General features: G+C 43.4%; 1 protein-coding gene across 1 annotated transcript in view; it reads left to right on the forward strand.

Annotated features, from left to right (window-relative positions):
* Positions 1 to 3437: 3437 nt before the first annotated feature.
* PLPPR1 (phospholipid phosphatase related 1) overlaps positions 3438 to 13197 on the forward strand; it is a 305507-nt gene continuing 295747 nt past the window's right edge. Inside the window, exon 1 of the mRNA XM_079112261.1 lies at positions 3438 to 3758. The gene's annotated coding sequence lies outside the window, so the exon portion shown is untranslated. The remainder of the gene's footprint in view (positions 3759 to 13197) is intronic.

Raw genomic sequence — 13197 nt, forward strand, 5'->3', positions numbered from 1 at the left:
AGTCACTGAAAATTTTTGACTCTTAACAGTAAGACATCACTTTTTAGCCCTTATAATCATAGCTTGATATTTTACTAAACCAGAAAAGATTGCCATAGTCATGGAATTTCTATAAGAAGAAAAAATTAGGTATCAATTTGTCTCAGTGGGGTGGCGTTTGGAAATTATTAAATGAAAGATAGGACACAATACAGATGAAATGAGATGCTTCATATTCATTAGAAAATATTCAGAATAGAACTTACGTACACACTGCATTACTATAAAGTTGTTATCTAATACATAACCCAATGAAATTATTTTCATACAAGTTTCCAAGAATCAAGATATCTCTATGGCACCCACAACTTTGGAGAATTTAATGTTCAATACCTTTATGTATTACTTGTTTTAATTATAGAATTTATTCTTTATCAGTATGTTTTGTAACAGCTAGTTATACTTAAAATTTATTAGCCATCTTTTTGAAAACATACAATTTCATACAGAGGCCACATGCTGGGTTATTTTGCTGATGTGAGAGGTAAAGTCATTAGACATTCTTGGAGAGAGGTACAAAGCTTAGGGACTGTCCTTTATCCAGGTTGAGGGGAGGAGAGCTGAGTCTGAAATCTGAACTTGAGGACCATTGAACATATTGCCACTAAAATTCTTAGTATTAATTTCTCTCAAACCATCTGCAGATGTGTGCATATTAATTGGCTTCAGGCATTCTGTCGTCTAGGAGGAATAACATGTTTGGTAGCTAAAATTAGAAGGAAAAAAAACCCCAAAACTTGGTGTGCTGATGTAGGTGGGGTGTTATAGCAAGAGACCCTACCAGGCAGGAGGGGTACTTAATCCCTGTGAAATGTAAGTGGCAAAAAGTGCTGAGGCATATTATGGAAGGATAATGCTGCTTCACCCTTGCGTCTAGATTTGAGGTTGGAAGGCTGAGAGCTAGAGTTATTCACCATTCACACTGCCACACGTTTTTACGGCATGCTTTTTATTACATGGATTTAAATACATCAGGGTGATGGGTGAGGGGGCGATGGAGGAAGCCAGAAGGGAAATTGGAAGGCATGTGGTTTTCTGCTGTTTTTTTTTTTTTCTGTTTAAGCTCATGGAAAGAAAAAAAAAAAAAAAAGATCTCCTCAGCCTTTTTAAAAAACAAAAACACTGGAGTAATGAAAATATGAACAACCAAAACAACAATAGCCATAAGTTGTGGAGAGTATGTTATATACGAGGCACAATGTTAAATGTTTTATGTATCTCATCTCATCTCATATCTCCTGTGCTTCCCCCACTCTCCCCAAACAGGAAAATTCTATTCCAGAACGGTTCCTTTCACACTGGATATATAGTAAAGGATTCTATGTTTACAATTCTGAATTTCTAAGATCTCCTTCACTCTTGACCTTGTTAGAGCTACTTTATACTTTGAGATGGTTAACAGGGTGCCCCTGAATGCTGAGGGGAATGAAGTCTCTTCCCTCCCCACCCAAAGCCAGGCTCAGACAAAGGAGAGTGTTTTCCTTGGGCTTATTGTCAAAGGAAGTGTCACCTCCTACTAGGAGAACTGCAAAGTTGAGACCTGCACCTACCTAGCTCCACCTCTCTGTTCTGGGTCCCATCCAGTTCTTGGACTCAGAGAGTCTCCTCTTACATAGTGCTTATAAGGCGCCAGGGTGTGGAGAATGGCTTTCCTGATTCAGGGAAGAGGACTGGCCCTGCCAAAGTGAACACTATTCACTGTCCTGAGAGGAAGGTGGCAATAAGGCAGATTGTTCTTGGATACCTTCCAATAAACCCAACACCAAAGGGAATGCCTGATGAAACAAGCAAGGAAAATCCTCAAATAATTCAAGTGGTTCACAGGGTGGATGAGGACTCAGACTCACTGTCTTCTAAGCAGAGAGAGGCTGTTCCCTTCAATGATCCACTGGGAGAAGGCACCTGCCACTACTACACCCTGGACATGTTCTCTTTTCGAGAACTCTTCCATTCTCTCCTTCCTCTTTTTCTCTTAAACTTTGCTATTGTTGGTGGTATTTAGACAAGCTGTTTTCTCTCCTCCGGGTGCGCTCCAGGATTTGATCTAATTGTCCTGCTGTTCAAGTGTCACTTGGCATTATTATTGGGAAGATGAATGGGACGTGGGTCAGAGTTCAGCAGGAAGGCATCTGCTCGCTTGCATGGCACAGTGGAAGCACTCAGAGGTGATCTTTAACGAAAGCTTGGAAAAGATTCGCACACAGCAGTCTGTCCTTCCAAATCTGGAGTGTCCAAAAGGTGGCCCTTTTCTACAGGGCCAGAAATCGAATAAATATGAGGTAGTAATATCTTTGCAGGAAGTTCCCTACTTACAATTTCTTTTCTTACAGGAAGAAAAATGGGGGAAAAAGTGTGATTAAACAGGGAGGAGAAAACGGAAGCTTCTGAATGGGTCCTAACCATTTTTTGACTATTTTGCTTATACAACAATCTCACCAAAGAAGAGTTTCCATTCCACTCACAAGGACTCTCACCCGGTGTCTCCGCGGGTCTCAGGTTACTGCACCATCGCCACCACAGGCTCAGGTTCTCCTACTGGGCTCTCCTCGGGTTGATAGTTCTTTCACTTAACCAAGTAGCCAGAAGCCCCACTTAGAAAGTGCTTTAGCATTTAAGACAAGTGGGACAATGGCCTCATTGTTCTTTTTGCCCTCTTGAATAGGACAAATGTCTCTTCCATCTACTCTGTCACCAAGGAAAGCTGTGTGGAGGTTCCTTGGAGACTCACCTTCCTTCCACTCCCCCTTTGTTCTTTGGAAGAGGGTTATTGTGTGTTCCTCTCAGCCCTCTACCTACCAAACATGTTTGGGGAACCCTAGTGGACCTTGCCCTTTTCTCCTCTACCCAGAGTGGAAGTTGGGAGGGGGGAGAAAGAAGCACAAACCAGGGAGCTTATTTTAGTTAAGGTGCCACCTGCAGCCTGGGATTCCTTTTGGACCTCCGGGCAGACGCTTCACGGTTCTCGGCGGGATTTCTGGCTGACACACTAAAAATATCCGGGACAGGGAGAGCCCGGTGTTACCCAAAGCTCGCGGAGAAGCGGTATCCTAGGATGGGTGGGGATCCGGCCACCAGCTTCCAGCGCGGCAGGAGCCACGGAGTCCTCCAGCCGGGCGCACCTTTGCGACGGGGTTTCCCAGCTGCCTTCCGGGAACCCCGCGGAGCCCCGGCTGCTCCGGTGGGTGCGATCTTCCTCCACTCTCCAGCAAACAAGCTCTCTTCGCCTGCAGGTCTCCCGAGCGAGCGCTCAGTGTCCTTCTCTGAGCATGCGCAGCCCGACGCCCTCCCCGCCCCCGCCTTCTGCCCCCTCCCCGCCAGCCTTTTGCTCCTTTCCTTTCATTAAACAAGCAGGAGATCCTGAAACCTGGACCCTGTGTAGGCGCCGCGTCAAGAGGAGGCGGAGAAGGGGGCAGCGAGGGATGGGCGTCGAGGGGGATCTGTGATCCCGCGCACCCTCCCCGCGCGCGCGCGCGAACACACACACACACACACACACACACACACACACACACACACACACACACACGCATACTCGCCACACTCTCGCACAAACACACACTCGTACACGCCCGCGCCGCGCGCTCGCCGGCTCGCTCTCCCACGCAGGCGGAATGCAGCAGCTCTCGGGGAGAGTGTCTCCAGCAGCTGCCTGAATGCACTTCGCTGCTGGGAGCCGGACGGCCCAGTAGGGCGCACCGGAGGACGCTCCGCCACTGGAGGTGAGTGTGGCGCCCGCCGCCGAGGGACAGCTCCCGGACGTCGCAGCTCCTGGGCAGTCCTGGGGGCAGGTTCCTGACCTGACACGGTGGTGCAGGTGGCCCACGCTTGGCTCATGGGTTTCAAGGTGCAGATGAAGGCGGCGCCGGGGCAGTGTCGAAGGACAGGGCGATCCCAGGGAGGGTCGCCTCCTGCGAGGTGTCAGATTGACCCGGCAGAAAGCTACCCCTCTCTGCTCGTAAACTTTCCTCTGCTGTCATTTGGGAAACGTGGAGACAAAGGGGGCGTGGAGGCTCCCATCGTCCGGTTCCACCCTCCTGACTGCATTCCGGGTTTCCACTCGAGCCGGTGCGCGTGGGTGGGCATGCGGGCCCGGGGCGCCCGGCAGGTAGGTGGTGCCAAGTCCTCCTCCCCCGGCGGGGATTCGGATACCTCACCCTCAGCTATCAGCATTGCGATTGATTTTTTGCCTCGGGCGTGGGCACTGTCATCTTTCCCTTCCACCCCCCTGCGCCCCAGGCACATAGTAGTGGTGTGTTGGAGGGGGGTGTCACCTGAAGAATTGGAAGGACAACCATAGGCTTTCGCAGTGCTGGAGGCGCCGGGGTGAGGCTCGGGTCAGTGGGGGGATGAATGATGAGTTACTGAAAGGTTTGCCATAATCACCTCCTAGAAACGCTGGGCGCCAGGATCGCTCCTCCCGGGGGAAGATGCTGCTTTCACGTACACCAGCGCTGCAGCGCTGGGAGCTGGACTGGGGCTGCTGTCGCGGCAGCGGTGGCAGGGGCAGCTGCGGCTTTATTTTTGCCTTGGGGTTTTATGACACACACGTGTGGAATATGTGGAGGATTCTGGGTTATTTTTCTTTGTGGGCATACCGGTTTTTCTTTCAGCCTTTTTCGTGGAAGAAATGTTTTGCTGCCTACAACCTGGTGTCTAGCTGGTGGTCAGGCACTGTTCTGAGTATCTCTTTGGCTCAAAAGAAAAGCTCCTGGGAAAAGGATTTCTTAAAATGCCAACCCCAGTGGGGCAGGATCTTAGAGTACAGAGTACTTGCCTGCATCAGGGAAATCTTGACATCTAATGGTCCTTTGAGACAACCAAGACTGGATCGGCATGTGATGAGTCCAGGAACTGGACAAAGGGGAACGCCAGAGGGACGGACAATGGTCTTTGGGGGAGATGTGACCAGAGGTTTATTAAGGCAGGAAGAGGTTGAGTGCAAGACCAGGAACTCTGTACCCTTCATTGAATTCACATGCCTTTTCTACTTCTATGGGTGGCAGCTCCTATTCATGCAGTGGGACTCTAGTTTGGAGATCTCTGGAATGTCACATCTGGAACATGAAGGACCGTGATTATTCTTGGGCTTACCCTTTACCATAATCACAAACTAGTTCTTTAGGTCTAGAAAGTACCAGTGTGAAAGTTTCTCCATCTTGACATGTTTGTGCTTGGAAGGTAGGATGGCCAGACAGGTATATTTTTGTCTCTTTGGTACTCCAAAGTCTCAGATTTGTTAGGGAAGCCAGGCCAATGTTGGCAGAAGGAAACACTGAAGTCCAGACCCAGTACTGGTCATCAGAGGGGATTCTCTTCACTAGGAGATGACAGGTGGGGTCTTCTTTCTGCTGCTGCTTGGGAAAGGGACCATTTTTGTTTTTAACATTTTTTGACTTTGAAGAGGGAGAAAACATGATACGCACACACATGTATATATATATGTATATATACACACATATATGAGATTCATTGAGAAAGTTCACATATGAAAGAGTTATTGACTCATAAATTAACATATCTGAAAGTGCAGAGGTTGGGAAAAAGAAAAGGAGAAAGAAAGAAAGAAGGGGAATTAAGAAAAGATGCATATTACTGAAACATTTACTTTTATGATTTTTCTAAAGTCAGAAAGACAGAAATCTGAAAGTGTTGGGTTTTTTTTTTTTTTCTTTTTCAAATGACAAGTGAAGTGAAGACCTTTCCAGAAATATTTTCAAGATGAAATTGGCATAGAGGGGGCTTAAAAATAATTGTCAGCATATGTTCTTTTTTATTTCATGGTGAATATTCTTATCATTTTCCTTGCAAATCTTGGCAAGAAAAGATCAAGATTTTTTTTTTTTTTTTTTGCTCCTTACTAGAGCTCTTTCTTCGCTCTACTACAATGTGTTTCTTCCTTCTTCATCTTCAAGATCACTTTATTTTGATCATTTTCAGATTCTGTTCACAAGTACTTATTGACTGCATATTCTGTATTTAGCAAGTCAGATAAAAAATGTATAACACTTCTGTTCCTCGAAGGGTTTACCATCTAGCTGTAAATACAAGATTAACATACATGAAATAATCAAAGTAGGATAACTCTGTATTGTACTGTGAGCTCTTTACACATGTGCTACACATTCTAACCCCATTTCCTGGATTTTCACAGCATTTAGAAAACATACAGCAGCACTTATTATATGCTGGAGCCTGGAGAAAAAAATAGGAAGTAAAAATTGGTCCCAGAAGTGGGGAATAGTTAGGTCTTAACTACCTATGATGTAATCTGATTAACTGTTACATTTGCAGAGTAAAACAAATACCAACAATATAGACATGTGATTATTTTTCTTCTGAGGAATTAGAACAGGTGATTTTGGAGATATTTTTGAAAAATGAATAATCTTTCCAGGGAAGGACAGAAAGGACATTCCAAGCAGAGAGAATGTGTGAGAGTGCTTGATAAATTAGGGTAGCTATAAGTCATCCTGTGTGGCTAGGGCCATACAAGGATGAACAGCACCTGGGTGACACTAATTAACAACTGATACTGTGGCATGAGTGTTTGGATAGGGATATGGCCAGAATGCTATGGAAGTACAAAGGGAAGACTTCCATCAAAGAGGGGACGATCAAGAAGATTTCTTAGGGAGTTTGATGTGAGCTGAGTCTTGAACAAGGGCAAGGAGAAGAGAAAGCCTTTCTGGGCAGATATAACCATGTGAGGGCTTAGAATTAGTTCTCTGTGATGGCAGTCCCTCATTGGAGGGACATGACAGCAAGCCCAAGAAGTCAGCAGGGATCAAGGGTGAATGGAACATGCAAAACAGCTTCAATTTTATGCAAATGGTCAGGAGCATTTGAAAGTTGGAAAAGCTGAGATTTGCATTAAAGAATTACAGCCATGACCACAGTGTGGAGGATGAGTTGTAGGTGGTGAGATTGGAGGCAGGGAGCTTATTGTGGAAATATAGGTAGGTGTGAAGTGATAAGGGTGATGGAGTAGGGTGGAGAGGAGGACCTCTCTCTAGGAAACAGAGAAGTAGAACCTGTTTATTTCCAAAGAAGGGCCAGCATCGTGTGCTCCTGTATCACTTTCTACTTCCTGGGTATTCACTTGTGTAGCTGTCTTTTCTCCTCAGTGAGGGCAGAACATTCACAGCTTCATCTTCCACATTCAGTGAAGGCCTGGTATAAAGTAGAGACTCAGTAAATATTGGTTGAATGAGTGATTAAATAAATGAATGAGAAACAAAGTCACGAAGTAATGATTCTGCACTAGCATAGCAAAAGCTAAATCACGATTTCCATTTCTCCAAGGCAATCAACTTTTGGGAGGTCAGTGACTTAAAATGTTCCAGAGAGACCACAGATCAAAACAAAAGCACTTTTCTCAGCCACCTCTATGAAGACCTGTCATCTGAGGTGCCACTAGGAAATGGTGTTGAAACATCATATTTTTTTTTATATTTAAAAATTTTATCATCACCACATCTTGAAGGCAATGTCAACCACACAATTAATTCCTGATAATATAGTATGCTAGTGGTAAATGGAAGTCTCCTTTTCCTTCCCTCTTACTTGTCAGAATTTTCTGCTTTCATGGAAATCAGGACTTTGTGAAAACTTTCAAAATCAGCTGGAACCAGGGAGTTTGTAAGCCACAGAGTATCATTTAAACAGCTCATGGCATACTGGCATCCTGGGATGTGGGCCAGACCACCCATCAACAGTGCAGCCTTAGGAACTAGGCCCCTTATTGAACCAAGCCCAAGCATATTGGTTTTCAATCTGAAAACCCCAATAAAAGATGTCAGAATGGAGAAAACAGTCAGAACTTATTTTCTACAGGTGGTGAAGGAAAGGAGTATCAGAGATAGTAGATGCATGAATGGTGTTGCAGGAATGATGAGGGAGGTTAGCTCAGGAAGGTAAAAACGCAATGCTGTTGTGCAGGAGTTGATTTTGGGGTGACATTGAAACATCTTGGAAAGCACTAGGACAGATCCCAGTATGTGGTGATTTCACAGTAAATGGCAAATATTGTTTGTGTTAAGGGAGAGGATAGAAAAAGTTAGAGACCACAGAGCCTGAGACCAAATTTCAGCCTGTAGGAACTAGGGATTAGGGATAGAAGCAAGCTCTGGTAAAGAATGTAGGAAGAGAATTCTCGGGTAAAATGAGAAAGAACTGGCAGGAAAGCAGAGCTTTAAGAATCATGAGAAGGGGTGGTTAGATTTCACAGAAGTGGCCTGGATCAGGCTTTGTACAAGTACCCACGTTGTGGAATCTCATTTTTACCGCACAACACATGTGACTCCTTTCTCCACTTTTTAGTCAAAGCAGCTGAGACTGGGAGTTCAACAGCTTGGCTGTGGTTAACGATCTTGTGTCAGAGTCAGGTCTCAAAATCTATTTTCATAATCCTACAGCCTGTCTCTCCTTGTGGAATGTGTAAATTATCAGAATGGTTTTAAGTGAGGAGAGACTGAAAGGATTCAAAGTAGGGGACTGAGAACAAGACAATGAATCAGAGTTTTGGGTGACTGTCAGGAAAGCAGTTGTAGCATAGCAGTGTGCTCAGAAGCCATATTTCAGAGGGGGGAAGGAGCTAAGAAACTCCAGGCAATGCACACCTATCAGTCATTCATGGAATCTGGCAGGGGAAAGAGTTATGGGGCCATTGGGAGAAGGATCAGGGAGCTACAAGCAAGTTCTTATCAAGCAGGAGCAGATGGGAAGAGTCTGCCTAAAGAGAACAAAAGCCGTGGGAACTGACTAGGAGAGAGGGAAGGATGTCTCTGCCTGAGAGCATGCAAAGATGCATTTGAGGACAGATACAGGGTTGCTGTTCTCCTCACCAAATGACCCAAGTGTTTCCTGAATGCCGAAGTGTCCTGGCAACCTAAGGAGGCTCTGAGTGCCAGGCACTAATGGTGTCACTTGGGCACGCAGGCTGATGTTCCTTGTTTATGTAGGATGGCAGCTGGGAGCATGGACTCTGGAGTCAGGTTGCTACCTGAATTAATTCTGCATCAATTTGGGATTCTGAATTGATTGATTTCTTCCTTCTGGCTCTGCCACTTCTTGACTATGTGACTTTGGGCACCCTGTTTACTGCTCTGTGCTTCCAGTTGCTCCTGTGTTAAGAAGGAGACCACAGTAGAACCTATCACAAAAGATTGTGAGGATTAGATAATTATTTGTATAGCTTGGTAGGGAGTAAGTGCTCAGAAAATGGTAAGTATTATGGGTGACAGTGACAGTGATGTTAAACACATATAGCTTTGACTTTAAGCCCTGGTCTCTAGAGATGTATATTTTGGCATCCATTTAAAAAAATCTATTTTTTTTTTCCTGGTTGGTTATAAATAACTGGCTCTACTCCTGTCTTCCTAAATGCAGGAATTAAATCAGCAGATACAAATATGGCAGGAGCAGACTAGCTCTGCTGTGAGACTCCTAGGTGGGCCAGACATGTGCCGGGAGGGTCTGCCAATAACTTTTGCCTGGTTGTCTCCTTCTCACACCTGTCTGGGGAAGGTGAAAGTTTGCTTGCCTTAAGCAGGTCCTTGCATTCTTCAGGCTCACAAGCATCACACAACAGGGACTTAGCTATTTAGCAGATCATTTTCAGGGAAGCGACTAGCTACATTAATTACAACACCTCTTTGGTACTGAGGAATATAAACTCTAAATATCTCAGATGTGAGGTTCATAACATTCCTTAGAAATCAAATGTCTCCTTCCCCATGAAAAAGTTTCATGTGTTCTATAGAATCTCAGTGAATGTGGGAAGCCTATCGTTACCTACCTGGCCATGGGGAAGAGACTAGAACCCAGGTCTGACCTGTATTCTGGTGCACTTTGTATTACACTCTGGCAAATACCTTTTGGTTGTTTTTCCATGCATCTTATTTATATTTCAGCCATACTTAACTGTGTGTGTGTGTGTGTGTGTGTGTGTGTGTGTGTGTGTGTGTTGTTTGTTTTTAGGATTTAAATACATGTCCTAATGTTGTTATTGGTTATACATGACAGTAGAATTCTAACTTTATAGTTTCCCCAATAAGACTTTTCTTTTTCATCTTCAGGCTTTTGACCTTGTCGTTCCCTGTGTCTGGAATTCCATCCTTGCTGTCCCCTGCCTAACTTCTTTAGTTTTCAGGTCAAAGTCACATTCTCGGGAAGGTTATCCTAATCTCTTACACTAGGTTGACTTCCAACTCTATGTCGTTTCAATAGTCTCGAGCCTTGTCACAGAATAAGTGCTCAGTAAAAATTTTGGATTGAATAAATCTTTTGGATGAATGAATCTTGCCCTTTCTAGTCCCCCAAATGCAGCTTTTTGTTATAAAAAATCATAGAATTTTCTTTCTAAAAAATGCATTTTATATGAGAGACAGAAATACTCACTACAGGCAGCATCCGATATTTTATAATTATTGTCCTTTTATTTCGGATTGTGGCAGTATGGGTTGTTACCCACTAAATCCTCCTTCAGTGGATCACAACCAGTTGGTTGAAAGACATTAGTCTGTGTATATCTGCTTTGGCCATGAATAAAAAATACTACCTTTCTTCCCCCAAAATCACAAATTTTCAAGTTTGATGATTTATAGGAACTTATCCAATCAGACTTCCTGAGATGAGGAATTGAGAACCAAAGAAATACAGTGATTTGACTGGGGCTGGTAGTCACTATAGCTAAGAAATATCACAGCTTAGATTGAAACCTTTGTCTCCTGGCTTCTGACTCTGAGTCTGCCTGGTGTTGGAATCAGGGTGAGGCGAGGAAAGAAGGAAAGCAAGCACAGCCTCAGATTCTTTTTTAAAAATTTTAGTATTTCCATCATTGAGGAACTTTGGTCTTAATTATGTTTTTAAAAATACTGCATTAAAATATTGTTATCATGATTACTGAGCACACTGGGACCCCTTTTTCCCCTGATACAAGTGCCTCGCTCACCTGACACTGGTTCTAGCCTGCTCTTTCCACAGAGTGGAAGGAAGGATATGCCACGCCTTCCATTGCTGCTGTAGAGTGAGCAGCACAGTGTGGCAGGTGCCCTGAGTGCAGCTGTCCAAGGAGCCACCAGTCAGCACGGCCATGAGAGCGACTGGTAAACGTTTCATTTCCTGGTTGATATGCTAATCAGCAAACATTGCATTCAATGGTAAAAGTAAGGCCAAAGGGATAAAAGTATAAGGTGAATAAAAGCTCTGTCTGCCTGTCATCTCTCTGTGTCTCAGGGTGTCAGGGTTAGAGATTGTCTAGACTAGTTCCTTCACTTATCAATTTATGCATGTGACTGTTTACTTCTCTATTTTTGAGTTTTTTGCAAATCCAAGTTAGTAAGGGGAGAAAATTATTCTGCCCATTAACTTGACTGATTTTGCCTTATTGCCTTGTTGAACTGTTTTGAAGATTTAAGGGCAGAATGGCAGTCTGACCGTTTACACACACACACACACACACACACACACACAAACACACACACACAAGCCAACCAACAAAGAGAAAAAAGTAAAAGGTGCAAGGATGGGAAGAAGAAAAAGAGTAAAGGAAGGAAACTTGATTGGTATTTATTAAGCACCACACAAAGTACTACTATGGACTATCCAAGGGCTGTTGCTTGTATTATTTCTTTAATCCTATAACACGCTGAAGAATAGTTATCAGTATCCCTATTTGACAGCTGAGCAACCAAGTCATAGGAAGTTGAGTTGCTTACCCACTTCTCTGAACTAGAGCTAGATTCAAATTCAGGTCTGACTGAGTCCAAAGTCTGTGCTCCCTCTTGGACTTGGTCCTTCTCATTCACAAGGTTTGGAATTTCACAACTGCCCTGGGAAGCCTAATGTGATGACTTCTGTGGCTTGTGCCTTTAACTGCATGGGAAGTCAGCAAGTGCCTCCACATCCTGCCGGTATTGCCTCCTTAGGTGGTACATTTGTCTTTTCCCATTCATCAATAACAACATGGAAAAGAGCTACATACGCAAAGGAAATAAATGTCCTCTTTGTGTGAAGATCATAAATTTTTACCTGACAGGAAAGCACATATTTTATTCTGCTTCCATTATGTGAGAAGAGCTTCTTCTTTGGGTATTATTGCATCAAGTGTTCTAGAAATGCTCCCAGACACAGACTGATGGAAAGGTGATCATATTGACTGGAGCAAATCTGTCAAAAGGAGGGTAATGTATTTGCATGCCTGACTGGGGTTTCTGGGGTGCCCTTTTTTATTTTCTGATGGGAAGCATGGAACAGTGGCCCCCTCATCAACATTTAAATTCAATAAAATATATAATCAAGTGGAATCAGATACAATTAGCAAGAAGAGTGTCTGGTCGAGAGTGCTGCTGTTTAGCTGAGCAGCTCTCCAAGCCAAGCGTGCTTTATCATTATTCCCATCTCCCTGGCTTCCCTAGCTATCGCTTCCAGGCAAACCCACTCAACTGCTTTAATAATCAGCCCACAGCCTTCTCTCCTGGGGGTCACTGGAACTGAAAAAAAAAAAAAAAGGTTCTTTTAATTCACACTTGTATTAACAAGAAAAAACATTACCTCTCTATATCTTTTTTTTTTTTTTCCTACAGTGTTTTAGCAAGGCAATATCTCTAGATTTGAAGAAAATCTTTTGGGTTTAGTTTTTTTACATTTTTACATGGGCTGACATGTAACATGTGACAGTTTCTGGTCAGGTGGTTTGGAACAATCAGAATATAATTCTCTAGTAATTAAAAATTAACTAAATCAGTTATATATGTGCTACAATGATGCATAAGATGCAGATATAATGAAGTTCCTAACAGAAAATAAATGTCACTCAAATTTCTGCCTGACTTATTTCTCTTGTTTGGTATAAGTTCCTCTAACATTTTTGGTTTATTAACATTTGCATGTTTTTAAAAAAAAATTTAAAGGGTGAGATTATACTTTATGTATTTTTCACCATTTGCTTTTTGTTATAATTTCAAAGAAGTGATTTCTTTTGATTAATAAACGTTTGTTAAATATTACTATTATATGAGAAGGATGAATGCTGCTTTCCATTTTAAGATAGAAAATGACTAATGAACAAATATTTTCTGAGTGTCTTGTGGAAGCCACTTATTACATCACATGCTTTTGAAGAGTTCACAATTCAGCAAAAGATCACATACTGAGGGC

This window comes from Sciurus vulgaris (genome assembly GCF_902686455.1).
Source record: "Sciurus vulgaris genome assembly, chromosome: 15".
Classification (NCBI taxonomy): Eukaryota; Metazoa; Chordata; class Mammalia; order Rodentia; family Sciuridae; genus Sciurus; species Sciurus vulgaris.